Genomic DNA, 18,552 nt, shown 5'->3' with positions numbered 1-18,552 from the left:
TTACACTGGCTTGCTATTATGTTTTCCATTTTGAATGCCACTGGTCTGCGAAATCTCAAGTCCACGATGGGCAAGGACTGAGCAGGACTGCCCGGGCCAGAGCGTGTCCTGGAGAAGTGCCCTTGGCCAGAAGGGGCTGGTGAAGACTTGGCTCTAAGAAAAGGTGCAGACTTAGCCATGCCAGCCCAGCCGGGGAGAGAGAGAGTAAGGAGGGCTTCCCAGGCCTGACTTGACCTGCCTCTGTGGTCCCACCCACATGACCTCTGCAGCCTGGTGTCTCCCCACACTGCAGCCTTGGCTGCATTATCACACTTGCCCCCCTCCATACTCCCAGCCTTTTGGCTCCATGGGATTTGGTGTCTCCGTGTGGCCCAAATGCCCTTCTGGGTTTCTCAGCATCTGGGCACACATGCCAGGTTGTCCAGGGTGCCTGGTCATTGCAGACCATGTGGGCCAGTCCATGCGCATCCTCCAGGCCCCAACCAATAGGATCACTTGGTGAAGGCCTGCAAAACTGTCCTTGACAGCAAGCAGCACCTTGAACCCCTCTCCTGTGCCCAACAAGAGGTCCAACCAAAGCCACCTTGGAAGACACACGGAGCCTGTTTAAAGTCACCCTTCAAGGCCCTTCATTCCTTCTGCCCCTTGGGTATGTGGGCAGCGGCCCAAAGATGTTGGTTGACCTTCACCGGCATCACGCCCTGGATGAACCTAGAAAAGGCGCTACCATGGTGACGGCGAGAGTGATGCAGCGGGGTTCAGGCAAAGCTCTGATTCAGGGCAGCGAAGCCCGCATCTCCGGACTGTCCAATGCAGGAGGGAGCAAAACTTCAGGAAACAAGTACACGGATGGCGACCGCTCTGACGGTGTTTATTTAGGTGTTAGCCTGAACTCCCAACTGCCTTCTACAGAGGGGAAACGGAGGACCGTCCCAGCTCCCAGGGGTCCACTTGATGCCACCATCGGCACTTGGTCTGAGACTCTGAGACCTGGGAAATGCCCGGCTTCTTCATCTCCGTCGTCTGAAATCTGAGTCCGAGGGCCCGTCGCTCCAGGGCAGTGCAGAGTTCCTGGCAGTTCCTCTCGTATCTACCCCCACCCTCTCACCCCACGGAGAGCTCAGGATGCTGGTTCCCTCCAGGCGCAGAAGTGAGGCAGGGACCCGGAGGCCAGGCAGTGGTGGGCGTCCCCACATTCTTTACTGGATGAGTGCCTGCAGATCCCCCTGCCCCCTGCTCCCACACACTGCCTACTCCTGGGCCGCATAGCTGCAGGGCCGCCCTTTCTGGGGTTTTGCCTGGGTGAGATTGCTCTCCACCTAGGAACCCATGCACTGTATTCCCATTCCTGCATGGGGCAATGCCAGTCTTTCCCCTCTTTTTGATCTCCAAAGTATTCCTTTCTAGGGGAGGCTGGGTGGTACAGTCGGTAAAGCGTCCGACTCTAGATTTTGGCTCAGGTCATGCTCTCAGGGTCGCAGGATCAAGTCCCATGTCAGACTCCTTGTTCAGCATGGAATCTGCTTCTCTCTCTCCCTCTGCCCCTCCCCCCATGAGTGCACACACTCTCTCTCTCTCTCCAAAGTAAATAAATGGATAAAATCTATTTTTTTTAATTCCTTTTTCATTGTCCCTCACACAAGACTTATGTAAGATTGGAACAACAAACCACGAGAGAACAGACCAAAGCTAACATTATGATAAATAACATTACACATCCATCTCATTTTTAACCTTCACAGAAGCTGTCTCTGGTAGCTATTCTTCTTCTGCCCATTTCACAGATGGGAAAACTGAAACTTACCCAGCATCCTACAAACTGATATTTGCCAAGCAGGGAGTTGAACCCAGATCTGTCTTCATCATGCCTCAAGAGCTCCTCCAGGTTCTATCTTTTAAAAAATAAAGTCTAGGGGCACCTGGGTGGCTCAGCCGTTAAGATTTGCCTTTGATTCAGCTCATGGTCTCAGGGTCCTGGGATGGAGACCTGCATCGGGCTTCCTGCTCACAGGAAGCCTGCTTCTCCCTCTCCCACTCCCTCTGCTTGTGTTCCCTCTCTCGCTCTCTCTCTCTCTCTGTGTCAAATAAATAAATCTTTTAAAATAAATAAATACATAAATACATAAAAAATAGAGTCTAGCCCTGAAAACCAAATCCCAGAAACAGACTTCCCTCTCCCCCATTCAGGGCAGGCCTTCCACTGGACCTCCTGGGTCTCTACTGGGCCTGCCTGAGCCATCTTCTGTCTCTGAGAAAGAGTAGCATTAAAGGCTAGAATCCTCTGCCTTCTGGCTTCCAAGGGCGACGGCCAGCCCTCCCACTTGAGGGATGCCCAGGAGATGCTGTGGGAGCTGGCGGGTACCCCCAAAGGAGCCATAATGGTGTGAGAGCCGTAAGCTGGAGAGCTGGGGAGCAGAGATGGATTCTCCCTTCTGGAGTCTCTGTGTGGGGGAAAAGTTGAGAGTCTGGTAGCTCTGAAGGTCTGGCTGGATGGCCACAGCCCTGCCCCCTAATTAAACGGAAGAGCCGAGGGAGCAGGGTAATGAGCCGTGTCCCCCCGCCACCACGGGGGGAGACACCTTCCTTCATTGTGCTGCCGCTAGACTCACCAAAATGTTTGCAGGGGCCAAGACACCTGTTTTAATTTAGAGATAAAGCCAAAAGGAATGCAGCGATGTCAGGAGGCCGGGTAAGCCTACCTCGGGGGTCCATGGAAACTCCCAGACCCCTCCCCAATCTCTGATGACTGTGGGAAGTCAGCTTGTCTAGAGGCAAAAGAGATCATGGGAGTGTCAGCTGCTACAAGCTCCAGGTTACAAGGACGGCGGTCTGCGGCCTGGGATTTGACTTCATGTGGGTGAAAATTTTCTTTTACCAGAAAAGGAACAGAGAAACAGTCCTTGCCCCCTCCCGCCCCCACCCCCGCCCCCGCCCCAAGGAAAGGGTCTTGCCCAAAGTTCTGCCTGTGTCCCCTGAGGGTCTCTCATCAGTGGAGGGGCAGTCGCAAGCTGTTGGAGAAACCAAGGAGCAGGAGAGGATGCGGGGAGAGGGCTCTGAACTCAGGGGGACAGAGGCCTATCAGAAGAACCAGAGCCAAGGCCGAGGCTGTCGCCATGGGAGATGCCTGTCTAGCTTGGCTTTGTGCCCTTCAGAGCAAAGCCTGAAACCCCTAGGGAGGCCATGGAGTGAGGGCAATGGCAAGAAGGGGGCGGGGAGGCATTTTTCATCAGTCAAGGGCAAACTGCTGGTGGGCTCTAAAATTTCAGAAGCCCAGGCCTACCTCTCCCCTTCACAGAGGAGGAGCTTGGGGCCCTCCACAGGAGACACAGACGCAAGGTTGGAAGCTGGGGTCTTCTCCATGGCCTTATGGGGCCAGCCAGAGGTGTGGGTCCTCCTCCCTGCTTGCCCCCTTCTAAGGACTGACTGGAACTTTCTTTCCCACCTCAGCCCTCTTTCATTTTCTCTTCCTTGCCCCGGGTAGGGATGGGCCTTGGGTGAGACGGCGGGAAGACAGATGCTGCATCGGCTTCGTAGAGCATGCAGATGCTCCTGCGACAGGTGTGTGTAACCAGGGCCTCCCCTGAAATGCGTGTGTGACCTAGAGACCCGAGCCTCTCTCCGGGTGAGCAGTGAGGACCACTGCAGAGCTGGGAAGCCATCATCACCCCTCAGGGACCCCGCGGAGAGGCCGGGCGAGGCTGGGGGAGGCTGGGGGGTTGGGGAAGGGGAAGTAAGAAGAAAGAGAAGAGTCCCCAGGATGGGAAGGGGACCACGAACCCAGCTGGAAACAGATCTGTTACAAGGAGGGGCTCCACAAGTGACTGAGAAGACCTCCCCGTCAGCAGGAAGGACGGACCCACAGCCAAGGGCACGGGTGACACGGAGCACACTCGGGGAAACGGTGCACTTCTGTTCTGAGCTGCCGTCACATACACACAGAAAGCCCCGGAGCATAGCTGTGTGATGTCAGAGGGAGCAGATCCCTCAGCACGGCGCAAACTCATACCGCACGGAGGAAAGGGTGGGCACATTTAGCGAGTCACAAACACTCTAGTACTTTCTACTGATTTAAACATCGCCACCACCACCAAAACGAAGGGAAAGGACAAGCCCCTGGTTTAGGAAAGATCATTTCTCTTCATTTTTATGTGGAAAATTTCAAATACAACAGTTAAAAGAACACCCAGGTTCCCAGCTGCTGCGTGACGCTCACAGGCCAAGTCCAGACTGTCTCCTCTGTTTGTGTGGCCTTTGAGCTAAGAGTGGTTTTTCTGTTTTTTTAAGCGGTAAAAAAGAAGAATGATACTTTGTGACATATGAAAATCATATGAAATTCAGATTGTAGCCTTCATAAATAACATCTTATTGGAAACTGGCCCCTCCACCTGACGAATGTCTATGGCAATTTTCATGATGTACCCAGAGCCCAGGGGCTATGGCAGAGCGGACATGGCTGGCAATGCAGAAAATATTTACTCTCTGGTCCTTTAAGAAAAAAAAAAAATTTGTTGACCTCTGACTTAGAGTCTACGATTAATATTTTCCTGTGCGTGCTTTATCACATATCTGCCCAGCTATGAAAAGAGATATTTGCAAATCAGATCCTAGCAAAAGATGAAGATCTAAAATAACTTGAGAAGGAGTGGGTCCTGACTTCCTCTGAGGCAGCCTGGAAGCGACAGGAAAAAGCCCCAGAGAGGAATAAAAGACCTGTTTTCTCCTTTGGATTCCACGTGTATTTAGAATTTTCTGACAGTAAAACTAGGATCACTGCTGCTATCTTTTTCCTGGTAATGAGCCGGGCCAGTCTGGGTGTTGCAAACCAAGAGTTGTGTTTCATTATGTTTTTGGAGGATTTTTGGATTAATGGGGATTTTATGCTCCAAGGAAGGAGGCAGGGTCCATGCTGTGCTGCGTGGGTCTGGTCCCCAGCCCGGTGTGGGGCCATCCGTGACCTCCATCAGTATTTGTTAAATAAATGCAGCCCCAAATTTCTGAGGCCAGAGATGAGTCATGAGCCCCTGTAACACCAAGGTATTGACCTCACTTGCCTGTGATGGGAATCTCTGGCCTGCCGTGTCACCTACAACGAGGGGCTCTGGGAGAGACGGCAGGGAAGGTGCCAGTTTCATTAGCCATGATGCCTGGTGGGAGCTGCAGGCATGATCTGGAATTTTCCCTGCATGGAAGGTGCTACCCTATAGGTAAGAGCCACATGCCATTCTCCCAGGTCCCCATAATGCAAGGAAGAAGGGGAAGCGCGCCCTCCAGCAGGAAGCAGGAAGAGTGTTTGGTGCAGGTGTTGGCTGTATCGTTTTGGCTTTCTAGGTAGCTCCTGAAAACAAGCTTCAAAATAGTTCCATAAAAGGCAATGTGATTGCAAACAGGTGTCTCAAAAATGCATAATATGGTCTACTGTTACTGAGTAACATTTTTAAAAAAGAATAGAAGAGCAGTCGGTTTGGGATAGTGAAAAAGATCAGAAAAGCGGTATAATTGGGCAATTCACAAGCGGCTGGCAAGGCATCCAGGCTCCAGATGCCGACTCCTTCGCCGTCTCTGAAACAGTGTGTGCTGTTCTTTGATTGCAAAGATGTCTTCCCTGGGCACCGAAAATTAATTGGACATTCCCTTGGAGGGGCTACTGTGGTTTTATTTTTTATTTTTTCATTTTGGCAAATGGAAAGCCTGGAGTGGGAAAGCCTGGAGTGTGTCAGCCCACTCATCCAACGTTCATTCGTAGGGGAAGGAGCATCCATTGGACATCTATTTTGTGCTCCACCCTGTGTCAACAATTATATTCCTATATTCCTTCATTCCTTCATTCATTCGTCTGTTCGGGACTCTCATGGTCACGGTCATGGTCCTGTGCTTCAGGGGTTGCTGAACTGGAGGGCCTTTTGATAGACCAAGCATAAGAATTCCACTCTTCCTGTCAATGATTGGTTTAATAACGATCATGTGACTCGATCTGAGTTGATGAGATTTAGGGCACGTCTTTGGAGATTCTAGAAATGGTTTCTTAAAAATGGACACAAGGATTTTCTTTAAGGGTGGTGAATATGTTTTGGAACTTGGTATAGGGCAACGTGGTGAGTGTACTAACAAACAGACACGAAGATATGTCCTTTGTCTTGCTGTCCTTCTCTTCAAGTCATGTGAGGATGTCAGCCTGGAACTTCAGCAGCCATCTTGTGCCCATGAAGGCACCAGCCTGGAGACAAACATTGGTATGCTGAGGGTGTCAGGGCAGAAATATGGAAGAAAATTTGCCTTGGTGGCACAGAGATGCTGTGAATTAGCCGGCCCTGGGGTAGTCCTGTCTTTGGATAATTATATGTAAGATGTTAGATACCTGGTTTGCTGAAATTGTTTGGAGTCACATTTTGTCAAATATGTGCAGCAGAGGGTGGCTCAATCAGTTAAGCGTCTGCCTTCAGCTCAGGTCATGATCCCAGAGTCTTGGGATCAAGTCTGGCATGGGGCTCCTTATGCAGCAGGGAGCCTGCTTCTCTGCCCCTCCCTGGCTCATTATCCCTCTCTCTCTCTCTCTCTCTCTCTCTCTCTCAAATAAATAAATAAAATCTTTAGAAAGCTCTCTGATTATAGAGGGTCTGGTCTGTTTCCTCTGGTCCGCAAAGGCAGAGATCTCATCTCTGTTCAGTACCCTAACCCCACTGCCTATAGTCATACTTATCACAGAGTGGATGCTCCGTATTTGTAGAATAAATGGGCACCATACCTAAATTATTTCATTGAACTTTTTTACCAACTCTGTGAGAAAGATAGGACCACCAGATTTTAAAGCAGAGCTAGCTGAGTCTTAGAGAAGTTAACTGCTTAACATCACAGAGGAATAAATCTAGCTCCGTCCACTTCTTGTTCCAGCCTGACCTGCAGCCTTTCGGTGCAAGACTGTGGACGAAGACAGAGTGGCAGCTTCTGTGACACGTTTGTGGTTGGATTTAGCGCTGCAAGAGTGTGGCTCAAATGACCTCTCAGATGGTCACGTGGCTTCCGTTTGGGTGGTTCCATGGTGTGTTGGGACATGGACGTTCTTGTGGGGTTCTTGCTGCTGCCGTATAAGGAGGGTGGGAGGTAGAACTGAACACATCTTAGGGATGCCAAGGCTGAGAGTAGGACAGTAAGATGATCTTTTCTCCACCATTATTGCAGTAATTCAAAGGCTTCATGGGATAAAGTCATCCAGGAGCTGTAAGACGCTGGACACGGTATGCCATTATCTCGGGAACCCCAGGGAGGGGATTTGCAAAATGACAGGTTCATAATTACAGTAACGGCAAGCAGTTATTAAGCTCCTACTATATGCCAGGCACTGCATTAAGCACTTTACTTAAATTTTCTCATTTAACTCTTACAGCATTAATAAATACAAACTGCTATTATCTCAGATCTGCAGGAGAAAACTGAAGCGCAGAAAGGCTGAGTGATTCTGCCAAAGTCACACAGCTATAGTCGGAGGAGCCAGGATTCAGTCCAGTCCAACTTGGTCCCTATAATAAACTGCCTGCCTGTTCCTGCGTATTCTGACACGCAGCTGTGGTCTCTGATACAATCAACCAAACAGGAAATTGTACTTTTCCATCACCTTCGAGGATGACCGATGAATGGCCCAAAATAACATGGCCCCTGCTGAGTAATTTAGACTCATCTCTGCCTGTCATTCTTCCATTGTAGCTTTGCTTCTTGTCGTTAAAGGTGATTAATTTTAAGAATTGTCCTGTTCAAAAAAGACAAATAGCCTCCTGGTGAGGGTCCTCTTGTTAACTGTGTAGGAGTAGAATCATCTGAGCTAATCAATAGTAAAGGCATCGTATGAAAGGGTGAAACACCCTCCCCCCCCCACACACACACACATACACCACGCAATTTCAACTGCAGCCTCTGCGCCGGGGAGGGGGCAGCGTGCTCACTCATGTAACCTGGGAAAGGGGCTGAAGGGTAAATTGGGGCATCCCATACATGGAGTAGATTTTCTCTTCCTACAAAGAGCTGAGTAGGTCCTTATGCCCCTCCTACCACCAAATGCAGAGAGAAAAAGATGGCCATTTGGTCCCAGGCACCTGGAGGAGACATAATTGCCAAATGGGAGGAGGGCCACACCCCCCACGGCTTTTGCAGCAGGTTTGAATAGCAGCAAACACGGAGGAAACTAGGCAAAGCTTTGGAGGAGCAGCTAGTGAAGACCCTGCCCTTGCTGTGGGGGATTTGGGGGCTTCTAGAGCATGAATTCTCCAGCCCCGATGCCAAAGAATGAGGACCCCGTACGGGATGGACGGTCAGAATGGGGGGGCCCCGTGGGCGTGGAGAAGCAGGGGACGATCCCTGCCCCAGAGGACATCCGGCAATCTAGGGCACTGGTAGGGTCCTGCCCTACCTAGCTCCTCACTCATGCGACCCGGGAGGTGAGACTGCCGTTCACAGAAGACCCCCCCAGGGGCTACAGCTACATGTGATGTTATGGTAGATACACATTTAGGCTTCAGCCTTCGGTTAGAGACGCTACACCGTTGATTTCATGGTATGCAGTCAGTACTTAGGCAGGGTCCCTTCCTTTTTAGAAAACCTTGACCTTCAAGAATCGTTCCTGATGTTATTAAGGAGAAGAAATGCAGCCAGGCAGACCCCGGAGCGTTTACAGTTAATGATCTGGTGCTTACCCATGTAAAACGCTGGCCGACAAGGGATTTGCTACAAACCACTCAGGTGGCAATTGAACTCCGCGGATCGAAGTCTTTCATACTTCCAAAGGTGGTCGTTCTTCTTCTGAAAATGTGCACTGATCACCCAGACTACGGCGATGCTCCGTGGACGTCATCTGTTAACAGTGGTGAGCTGAGAACACGCGACGTGTCCAGCCACAGGAGTGCTTAGGTGAAGCGGTATGTCCACTTTTACGGGACTATCGGGGAGCTGTCAGGAATTATGCTCACGGAGACGGTGATAAATGGACACGCTTACTGTGTAGAGCAAAAAAGCCACACTAGAAATTGAATGCACACTGATTATAATCTATAAAACAATAATAATCCTATATGCTAGAGTGAAGCCAGAGCCTGAGTCACATCTGCATGAGGATCCAGATCTTTCTGAGTGTCCTTGGTCATCTTGTCAGGGGGTGGGCTCCCAGGGGCACATTTGCACGTGCTGGCTGGTGCCAAGTTTTGCGGGAGGCAATCTGGAGGGGCGGGCCTGGAGAGCCAACATTGTTCGTCTTCGGAATATGGTACCCTGACCCGCTTCCACGGGTCAGCCAGAGGGAACGAGGGCTGCACGGGGATACCAGGCACTGTTTTCACGAGGTGCGCAGGTGACTGTCATATAGCGTGTCTTCTTGGCAGAAACCCGCATGGCAGCCCCCTTGTTGGCTGACTGCTGTCTCCCTTGGGCACCTTGAAGTGGTCAAGGCATGGTGAGGTCCTGTCATCCCACGGCGGTCTCAGATGTGGGCATTGCCAAGGGCAGCTTGAGAACACAAAGACTTGCTTTGGCCTGGTTTGTGAGTACATACCAGACACATCCATGTGACAGCAAGAAGTGTGTAGTGTGTGTGTGTGTGTGTGTGTGTGTGTGTGTGTGTGACCTGACAGGCAGGGCAGAACCAGAGAAGCAACGAGACTACTTGGGTTGGGCTGGCTTGCAGAAATCTTTTCTTTTCTTTTTTTAAGATTTTATTCATTTATTTGAGAGAGAAAGGAGAATGCTTGCACAAGCCGGGGTGGTGGGGGGCAGAGGAAGAGGGAGAAGCAGACTCCCCACTGAACAGGGAACCCAAATGGGGGCTTGATCCCAGGACCCTGAGATCATAACCTGAGCCCAAGGCAGACGCTTAACCCACTGAGCCCCCCAGGAGCCCCTGGCTTACAGAAATCTGAGTTGACCCATACATACGTAACTGTCTGGAGGGAAAATCTATCAAAACGCTAGCAGTGGAAAAGGAGGAAAACAAAAGGAGCACGGAGTAGACAGATGACCTTCACAGCAGCACTCAGAGATAGTGCAGAGGGTCTAGTCAGGAGCGGTGGAAGTCCTTGAACTACCTGCCATCCGCACAGACAGGATAACTACCGAAAGCATGAGGCCGTCCCCGGATACTTAGCTCGTAGCTCAGACAGTGTCCTAGGAACCCAAAGGATTATTAGCCCAACCTCAAACTTCAGGAGCTCTGAGGACAGAACCAAACCCCAGCCTGTCTCTCCAGGCTCAGCCCTGCCCCTCTCCCCCCTGCTCTGCACTCCCCTCACTTTCTTCTAGCTCCCTGCTACCTCAGGGACTTTGCAGGTGCTATTGCTTTTGATGAGAACACTATCCCCTTTCCCCCTCCTGGCTACTCCTACTCACAGCCCAGGGCTCAACCTACCCACCCTGTCCTCAGAGGCTCACCTCCACACCAGCTCCTTGGTCCCTGATTTTTCCCTTCAGGGCACTTCTCAGCTTACAACCTTAGATGTGTATCGTTTAATGGGATTGATTTCCAGCTCCCCTGCGGGACTGCGAGCTCTGTGAGGGGTAGGGATGTGAATGCGGGCTTGGCACTGAAAGAGTATTTGTCAGATGGATGGACAGATGGATAGACGGATCGATGGACAGATGGATAGATGGATGGATGGATGGACAGACAGATAAATGAGATGGAAATGAACATGTTGTAGCAGGGATAGTGAGAAGGTTAGCGTGACAGGAAGGAAGAGTACATGAAATGACCCCCAGGGGGGACATGGGACCGGACTAGACAGTGGCTGGTCAGTCACACAGAGAACAGTGGGCATCACTAAAGGGCCATAGGGAAGAGGTTAAGGGGACTAGTTTAGGATTGGGGCAGAGAGGAGGTGATAGCCAGGAGACAGCCAAAGGAGACATGGGCCACAAGTTACTGAGTGTCTGTCTGACCACCCTCTTGCCCTTCAAACTGGCCTATCCACCCTCCCTGCCAGACTACCGGTGACTTACGCTGGGGCCCTTCCCTCCCCCAACCCATGCCGGTACCCATGTCCCTGGGAAGCTGGCATAGGGCTCCCGGCTCTGCTCAAGCCTTCTGACCTAGATGCCCTTTGAAGGTCTTGGGTGGACGCCCTGGTCAAGTCCCTCCCCTCGCAGCCAGCCCCCCTGGAGGCCAGGAGCTGGTGGAAACTCTAGACGAGAAACCTCTCTGCCCACCACACTGGTGTCAGGGCTCTGCGCACCAAGCACAGCCTGGAACAAGGTGCCCAGAGGCCTGGCTTCCTCTCCCTGCCCCTGGAGCCTCTGACGGACTACCAGCGGGAGAGCCCAAGCACCTTACAACCGGAGGTTGGGCTGCGGAGCAAAGTACCACATGCCCGGTGGTTTCAATAGCAGAGTCATATTTCCGTTCAGCCCTGGAGACTAGGAGGCCTCTGAAGGACTCGCCGCTGTTGAAGGCCCATCGGTGGGAGAAGCAGAACGAGCTGGTGCCGACCAGAAGCAGGGTTCTGGGAAGGGGCTCCGCCCTCCCAGGTCAAGGCGAGTGCCCTCCCATCCATGGCAAATGATGAGGACTTTGCCTTGAGCCCAGAATGTTACTAGACTGTCTGCGAACTTGGATTTGCCCACTGGGAGAATACTGGGAAGGAACAGACCCACTTGCCAGGGCATTAAACCAGGTGCTTTGTTCACATGAAGTCCTTTCAAGATCAAGGTGTCGGCCGGCTGGTTTCTTCAGAGGCCTCTCTTCTTGCTTGTGGTTGGCCGTCTTCTCCCTGTGTCTTCACATGGCCTTCGGTCTGTGTGTGTCTGGGTCCTCATGTCCTCTTATAAGGACACAGGTCACCCTGGATCAGGGCCCACCCTGGTAAATTTATTTTAGCTTAGTTACCTTTTTGAAGAGCCCGTCTTCAAATACGGTCACTTTCTGAGGTCCTGAGGGTTAGGACTTGAACAGAGGAATCTAGGGCGTGGGGGACACAACTCAGCACGTCAAGGGAGCACAGGACCAACATGCAGAGTCCCCAGAGCTGCCCATTATGCACACTAGAGCGTGAGGCCTGAACAGAAGGGGAGGCCAAGAAGGGAAACCCAGAAGAGCTGGGGCACCTCCTATGGGAACACAGTGGGAGGACATCCCCGACCCTTCCAACCTCCCCGCCAAAGCCCTCCAGGGGACTGCAACTCCCAGCCATCAGCTCTCAGGCAGCCGTGAGGCTAATTGCTTGGCAGGGATGCCACGAGTGGGAGAGAGGCCGCCTCGAGCAGGCTTTGAGCTCCTGGGAGATAGGGCGTCTCCAGCCCAGAGCTTATCAGCACGCCGCTGGGTCAGGATCCAATAATTAGAATGACATTCCCAGAGCAATTTGGTGGCGCGTTTGCCCTTCCATTCACGCCAGCCAGACGGGGCCTTGGTTTGCAGCTTCTGAAAAACAAGAAATTCCAGTAAGGGATTAATGACTTAATTATAAATGCGGCTTGGAAATGCAAAGGTTATTAAGAAGGGGAAAAGATACATGCTAATAAGAGACACGCTATTAACAACAGAATAAAGATTCATTGTTGGCGCCGCTGTAAAGTTTTCCAAGTTCAGTAATAAAAACCACCTGGTCTGCAGAGAGCTGGCTGCCATGGTGACGGGCCCCAGGGCGCTGGCGCTGGCCAATGAGGCGTGTCCTCCCCGCCTCTGATCCTGCTCCCTGAGGGGCTCCCTCTTCCTGGTACAATTGGCCCCCAGGCCCCAAACAACCCCGGAAAGTGCTGGGCCTGTGCCCATTTGTGGGAAGGGCACAGTGAGACTCAGGGGAGCCACTGGGGAAAGCGGGCCCCAAGGTTAGTCTGACTCTTGCCGCCTCTGAAGGCCCATAGGTGGGAGAAGCAGAACGAGCCGGTGCTGACCGGAAGTTGGGGTTCTGGGAAGGGGCTCCGCCCTCCCAGGTTAAGGCGAGTGCCCTCTCATCCGTGGCAGGCCATGAGGACTTCACCCCAAGCCCAGAATGTTACTAGCTTGTCTGTGAACTTAGACTTGCCCACTTGGAGAATATTGGGAAGGAACAGACCCACGTGCCAGGGCATTAAACCAGGTGCTTTGTTCACATGAAGTCCTTTCATCTCTGCACCCATCTTGTGGAGCATTACTGTTCCCACATTTCGCTGACAGAGAGACAGAGGTTCCCAGAGGTGAAGAAATGCGCCCAAGGTCATGGAGTGAACCAGGGGCAGAGCTGGGGCAGAGCTGGGACTCAAAGCCAAGGCAAGGGTCGTCCTCACAAGAGAAGGGAAGCAGGGACCAGAGGCACTTGGATCAGAGGTTCCCTCCTGGCAGAGCTGGCTCTTCCTCCCAGGTTCTCAGACACAGGGTTCAAACCTCAAGTCACAAACAAGCTTCTCAAGGATCTGGGTCACCAAGTCAGGCTTCTTTACTAATTAACCAGCTGTGCCCACGTGTGTCTCCCCAGGGCCACCAGGCCACCTGCTCTCCCACTGCACATGCCCAGGAAGGAGCTTCCCAGAGTTTCCTCGGGGTTTAATTTCTTTGGATAATCACCCCATGGCTGATAGGGTGTGGGGAGGAGGTAAGAAGGGGTAGCTACTCTCACCTACACCTTCCCTTCCCTCTCCTGCCCCCAGGACACGAATCATGAGTTAAGGTGGAGTTGCTCAGGCCCTGGCAGGCAGGGTCAGGGGACTTGGGTCCCAAGGGACTGGGTGGAAGGCCCTAAGAGATGGATATGGGACGGCTGGGCAGATGGGCACCCTTGAGAGTGGAAAGGAAAGATCCACCCAGAGCAGACAGGGAGAGGGACGCCCTGGCCCCTCCTCACCGACTTAGCCGGCCTGCTCCATGAGGGACCGCGCCTGACCCATCCCCCGGGAGCCCCTCGCACAGCACCGGGTACACGATGGGCACTCAGTAAATATTTATTTGAGAGAGAGACAGCACAAGCTGGGGGAGAGGCAGAGAGAGACGGAGAAGCAGACTCGCAGCTGAGCAGGGAGCCCAGTGCAGGGCTCGATCCCAGGACCCCAGGATCACAACTCCTGCCAAAGGCAGATGCTTAACAGACTGAGCTACCAAGGCATCCCATAGATCTTCTCTTCTTGTCCTGAGCTGAATCCCACCCTTCCAGCCACCGTCCTGTGCCCTTACAGTCACCAGAGCCTCTGCTCCTGTATCCACAGGAAACAGCCTTGTCGTGTGACCCTGTCCCCACTCCTAAACCTCTCTGAGCCCTATTTTCCTCAGCTCTAAGATGTCCGCCAGCTCCCCGCGTGGGATGGACTGAAATGTGACGGGGCTGGCCCACCCCCTTTAGGTCATTCAGTCCCTACTTGCTCCTCCCAGGCCATGCACCCCTATTTTTGACTGATGTCACTTGTCATGATGCCCTGTGCCCCCCTATGTCTTGGCCCCTCTCATCCTGGGCCAGTTCCAGGATCAACCTGACCCTGACTCGGGGCACTGCAGAACTGTTCCAGACCACCCTGTCCCTGCCCACCAGCTCTGCTGGCTGCCCTAGAGAACTGCCTGGGACAAATGGAGGAAGAGAAAATAAGGAAAGGATGGCTTGGCTTCTTCAGAAGCCAAGTCAGGGAGTTCCCGAGATAGAGAAACCAGAGTGTGGACTGCACTGTGCTGGGGGTTGAATCCCGTCTCACTCCTGGCTGGCTGCCTCTGAGCCTCAGTACTCCCCTCTGTTAAGTGGGGCTAACTTGTCACATGTACGGTTGCCATGGAGATAAAATGAGATCTCACTAGCAGGTGTCTGACACACAGCGGATGGACCCCCTCTGCGATCTAGTGTCCTTGTTACTGAATATGCATTTTGCTTCTCCTGACAACTGATTGAGGGAACCTAAGGTTTTGTTTTGCTTTATTTTGCTTTGGGTGTTAAGCAAGGTCCAGTGCCCATCCCTCGTCCCTCAGGCAGTGTAGTCTGACCGACTTCAGACCAAAGGGGGCCAGCCCTGCCACCTGCTGCCCCAGAGGGAGAGGGGGTACAGGCAGGGGTGGGGGGGGCAGAACCCTGGAGGAAGGTGGGTGAGAGCAAGGGAAAGGGAGCCAGGAGGAGGGAGACGGCTCATCTAAAATGGGGAAACTAATGAAGAGATCTCCATCTAATTAGACAGGCTGCAGTTTAAACCAGACAGTTTCCTTGGTGAAACCTGTTTGCATGTTTTCTGTCATTCAGCCAATGTGTTAATTAGGCAAATAATATTAATAATGACATTCACTTTGGGAAAGTTAAGAGGGGAGGGAAAGGTGGAAGTGACAGTTGGGGATCTGTGGAGGGGCTGGACTTTGCAGGTGGCGGGAGGGAGTGGAAAGAACGTGGCCCAGGGAAGGTGCCCCAGGGCCCCAGCAGCGGCTCCGCTCGGAGCCTATCTCTTCCTGTGCACAGTGGGGATGGGCGCCCTTCCTCACCACTGGTGGAGGCTTAACCGAGGTGACGAGTGTTAAGTCCAGAAGGCCGTGTGCATGGAGATGGTCAGGGCAGGTGCAGCTCACCTCTACCTTGCAGCCAACCCTGTCTGGAGCCAACATGCTGCCTGGCCCCCGGCATCCCAGGCCCCCACTGCACACCCTCCAGACTGGGTTCCTAGAAGGGAGCTCCCTCCTAACTCACGATCATGCATCACAGAAGAAGGAACCTTAGAAATCAGCCAACAAGACTCCTCCACCCCAGGATCTGGAACTCCTCCATGATATCCCAACCAGTCTTCATTTGGATATACCCTGTGACAGGACACTCACACCCACTGATGCTGCATGACCCTCAGGTGATCTGGGCTCCTCTTTGCTTGCATTAAAATACTTCTGGCTATGATGTAGAGTCAATGGGCCCAGTTCTGCCCCCTGAAATAGGCACAAAAGTCCAGCCCCGCTCCCACTGGGTCTTCTCTCCGGGATCTGCAGCCCTCGCGTCCAGGCAGGTCTTGGCAGACCCGGTACTGCCTCTTTGGATGCTTCCTGAGCACCTACTATGTGCTGGGCGCTGAGTCCGGGCATCATCTGCATGGCGTGCATGCCAGCTCGTCGGACAGGACTCAGTACCCCCTTGCGGCTGAAAAAACTGAAGCTCAGAGCTGTGAAAATGACTCAAGCTCTCTTGGTAATTTAATCACTGAGGAGAGGCTAGAATGCAGCCGTCATATTGTACCCCATGATCTTTCTAAAAGAGACTCCAGAACAGTTCACGCAGCAGCTCCATCCTTCCCTAAGCCCTGTGAGGGGAGCCCTGTCATCCTCCCCATCCTACAGATGAGGGACCTGAGCCTCAGACGAGTGACGCAAACTGCCAGTGTTCACAGGAGTGACAGAACGGGCAGCTTGCCCAGGTCTGCCCTCTGCACTCGGGGCAAGGAGAACTACACTCTTCTGGCCCTTACCGGGCACCGTCCACCGTTCTGGGGACTCGGCTAATGCTGGTTAATTGCATTTGCAGTGGGCGGTAGGGCTGGCAAGCCGGTGCTTAATGCCTCCTACTCCCCTGTAAAATCCCCAGCCCGCCTTTGCAGTTCACCTTCAGGGAGAGGCTGGTGAACCCTTTTAACTGCAGCCAGAGCACTTGGCTGAGTTTCTCTTGCCCGGGGTCAGACGCGTTGCACGCCTCCCAGCCGGCCGTGAACAAGGTGATTATGAGCTAATAACCGTGGTTCCAGAACCCCAAGTGAGCACTGACCAGGGCTAATCCCGAATGCAGCTCTCAGGCAGGCGTGGGAGCAGCCACTTACCTCACCCTTTGCAGCCACAGAAGAGGAATTCTCTTTGTCATGTGCATAGAGCCCAGAGTCCTCTCTTTGCTTGCTGTCAGCACTGGACAACTGACTGGAAGGGAGTTCTGGACCCCAGAGGGTCATGCTGGGGCCCTGCCAGTGACAGGAAAGGAGACAGGCCCTGCAACGGGATTGGGGAGAGGGGTGTGGGCAGCCAAGGGCTCCTGAGAGCTTGTAGCGGGCAACACCAGGTGGAAAACCCTGTCATCCACGTGTGGACCTCTCGGCCTCACCCTACCAGCTCCCAGAATCTGCAGAGGGGTCTGCTTGCTTGCTTGCTTGCTTGCTTGTTTGTCTGGGGGTCCAGCCCCCGGCGCAGGCTGCCGACCAGCCTACTGCTGGCTGCTTCCAGATCCTCTAATTCTACAATATTATTGATGATTCTGATGTCCACCCCAGTTGCCGGGGCAATCGGTGCCTGCCTGGCCATCAGAACCCCTCGGATGGCCAAGTCAGGGAAAAGTACAGGGTAGGTAAGAACAGAGTTGGGGGTGGGGAGGTCCTGCGAAGGAGACTGGCAGACACAGCATTAACTTGTTATGTAAATACCTTATTCAATTATTCCTCCTCCTCCTCCCCCTCCAACACGCAGTGGGCTAATCACTCATGCCTGGCTGGTTCATGAATATTAAACCCAGCTCCCTTGCCAGAGTATCTCAGTGGTGGGAAACCATGGCCTCCAGGGGAGAGAAAGGCTAGAGCCCCGAACCCCACCTTTAGTGAGCCCTAGAACTGCAAGGGGAGGCCTTGGGTGCCTCATGTTCCATATACGTAGCAGATGGTTGGAATAATCAGTCCCCAGAGACACTGAGCACCTGCTTCTCTGGCAGAGAGAGAGGGGGAAGCAGGCTTCCTGCTGAGCAGAGAGCCTGATGTGGGGCTCGATCCCAGGACCCTGAGATCATGACCTGAGCCGAAGGCAGAGGCTTAACCCACTGAGCCACCCAGGCGCCCCCACCTGCTTCTCTGGAAACAGCAGGCTAAACCCCAGCGGGGCTGTCTGTGTGTCCTGAGGCAAATGACTCAGCATCTCTGGGCCTCAGCATCCTCATCTGTAAAATGGGGTAGTGACATTTACCTCTGGTAATGTTCTGATTCGTGACCCAATACATAAGTCACATGTGACTATATCCTGCATACAATTAGAAACTCCTAAGTGAATGCTCCCTGCATGACAGAACCCGGACTTGCTCTCCGGGAGCTCAAGATCTGGATTTTAGGGTCATCTACTAAGGAGGAAGAAGCCTGAGTGAGGGAACCAGAGAGAGGTAGGGCATGTGGCAGGCAGAGGCCTAGGTGGGAGAGGATCCCATAGCCTGGGGTAGGTGTGGAGGGCTTCCTGGAAGAGGCAGGCTTGGCATGGACTGTAAAGATTACATTTATTCATTTATTCATGCTCTTAATACATATTTATTGAGCACCTATTATGTACCAGGCACTTGGACTAGAACAGTAAACAAAACACTTTACCCTTAAGGAAGCCCCTTAAGACGGCCCCAAGTTCTTTGACAGTCCTCCCATCAAGACATAGCCATCTAGCCCCTCCCGTGAACCCAGGCTGACCTCGTGACTTGTTTGATGAGTAGAATGAAGCAGAAGTGATGTTCTGAGCCGACATCAAAAAGAGGTCTGGCAGCTTCTCCCTGGGCTTCTTAAAACATCTCACTCCAGGAGCCTTGGCCTTGCTGGAAAACGTCCGACTGCAGGTGTGGCATGGAGGAGGCCGGTGTGGGAGCTCCAGTCCCACGAAGCCCCGCCTTCCCTCTCTCCTTGCTAAGGCAGCAGGTGGGCCAGCGAAGCCGCAAGGCCTCG

The sequence above is a fragment of the Meles meles genome, chromosome 6 (assembly GCF_922984935.1).
Source record: "Meles meles chromosome 6, mMelMel3.1 paternal haplotype, whole genome shotgun sequence".
NCBI classification, from domain to species: Eukaryota; Metazoa; Chordata; class Mammalia; order Carnivora; family Mustelidae; genus Meles; species Meles meles.
This window is presented reverse-complemented; position numbering follows the sequence as displayed.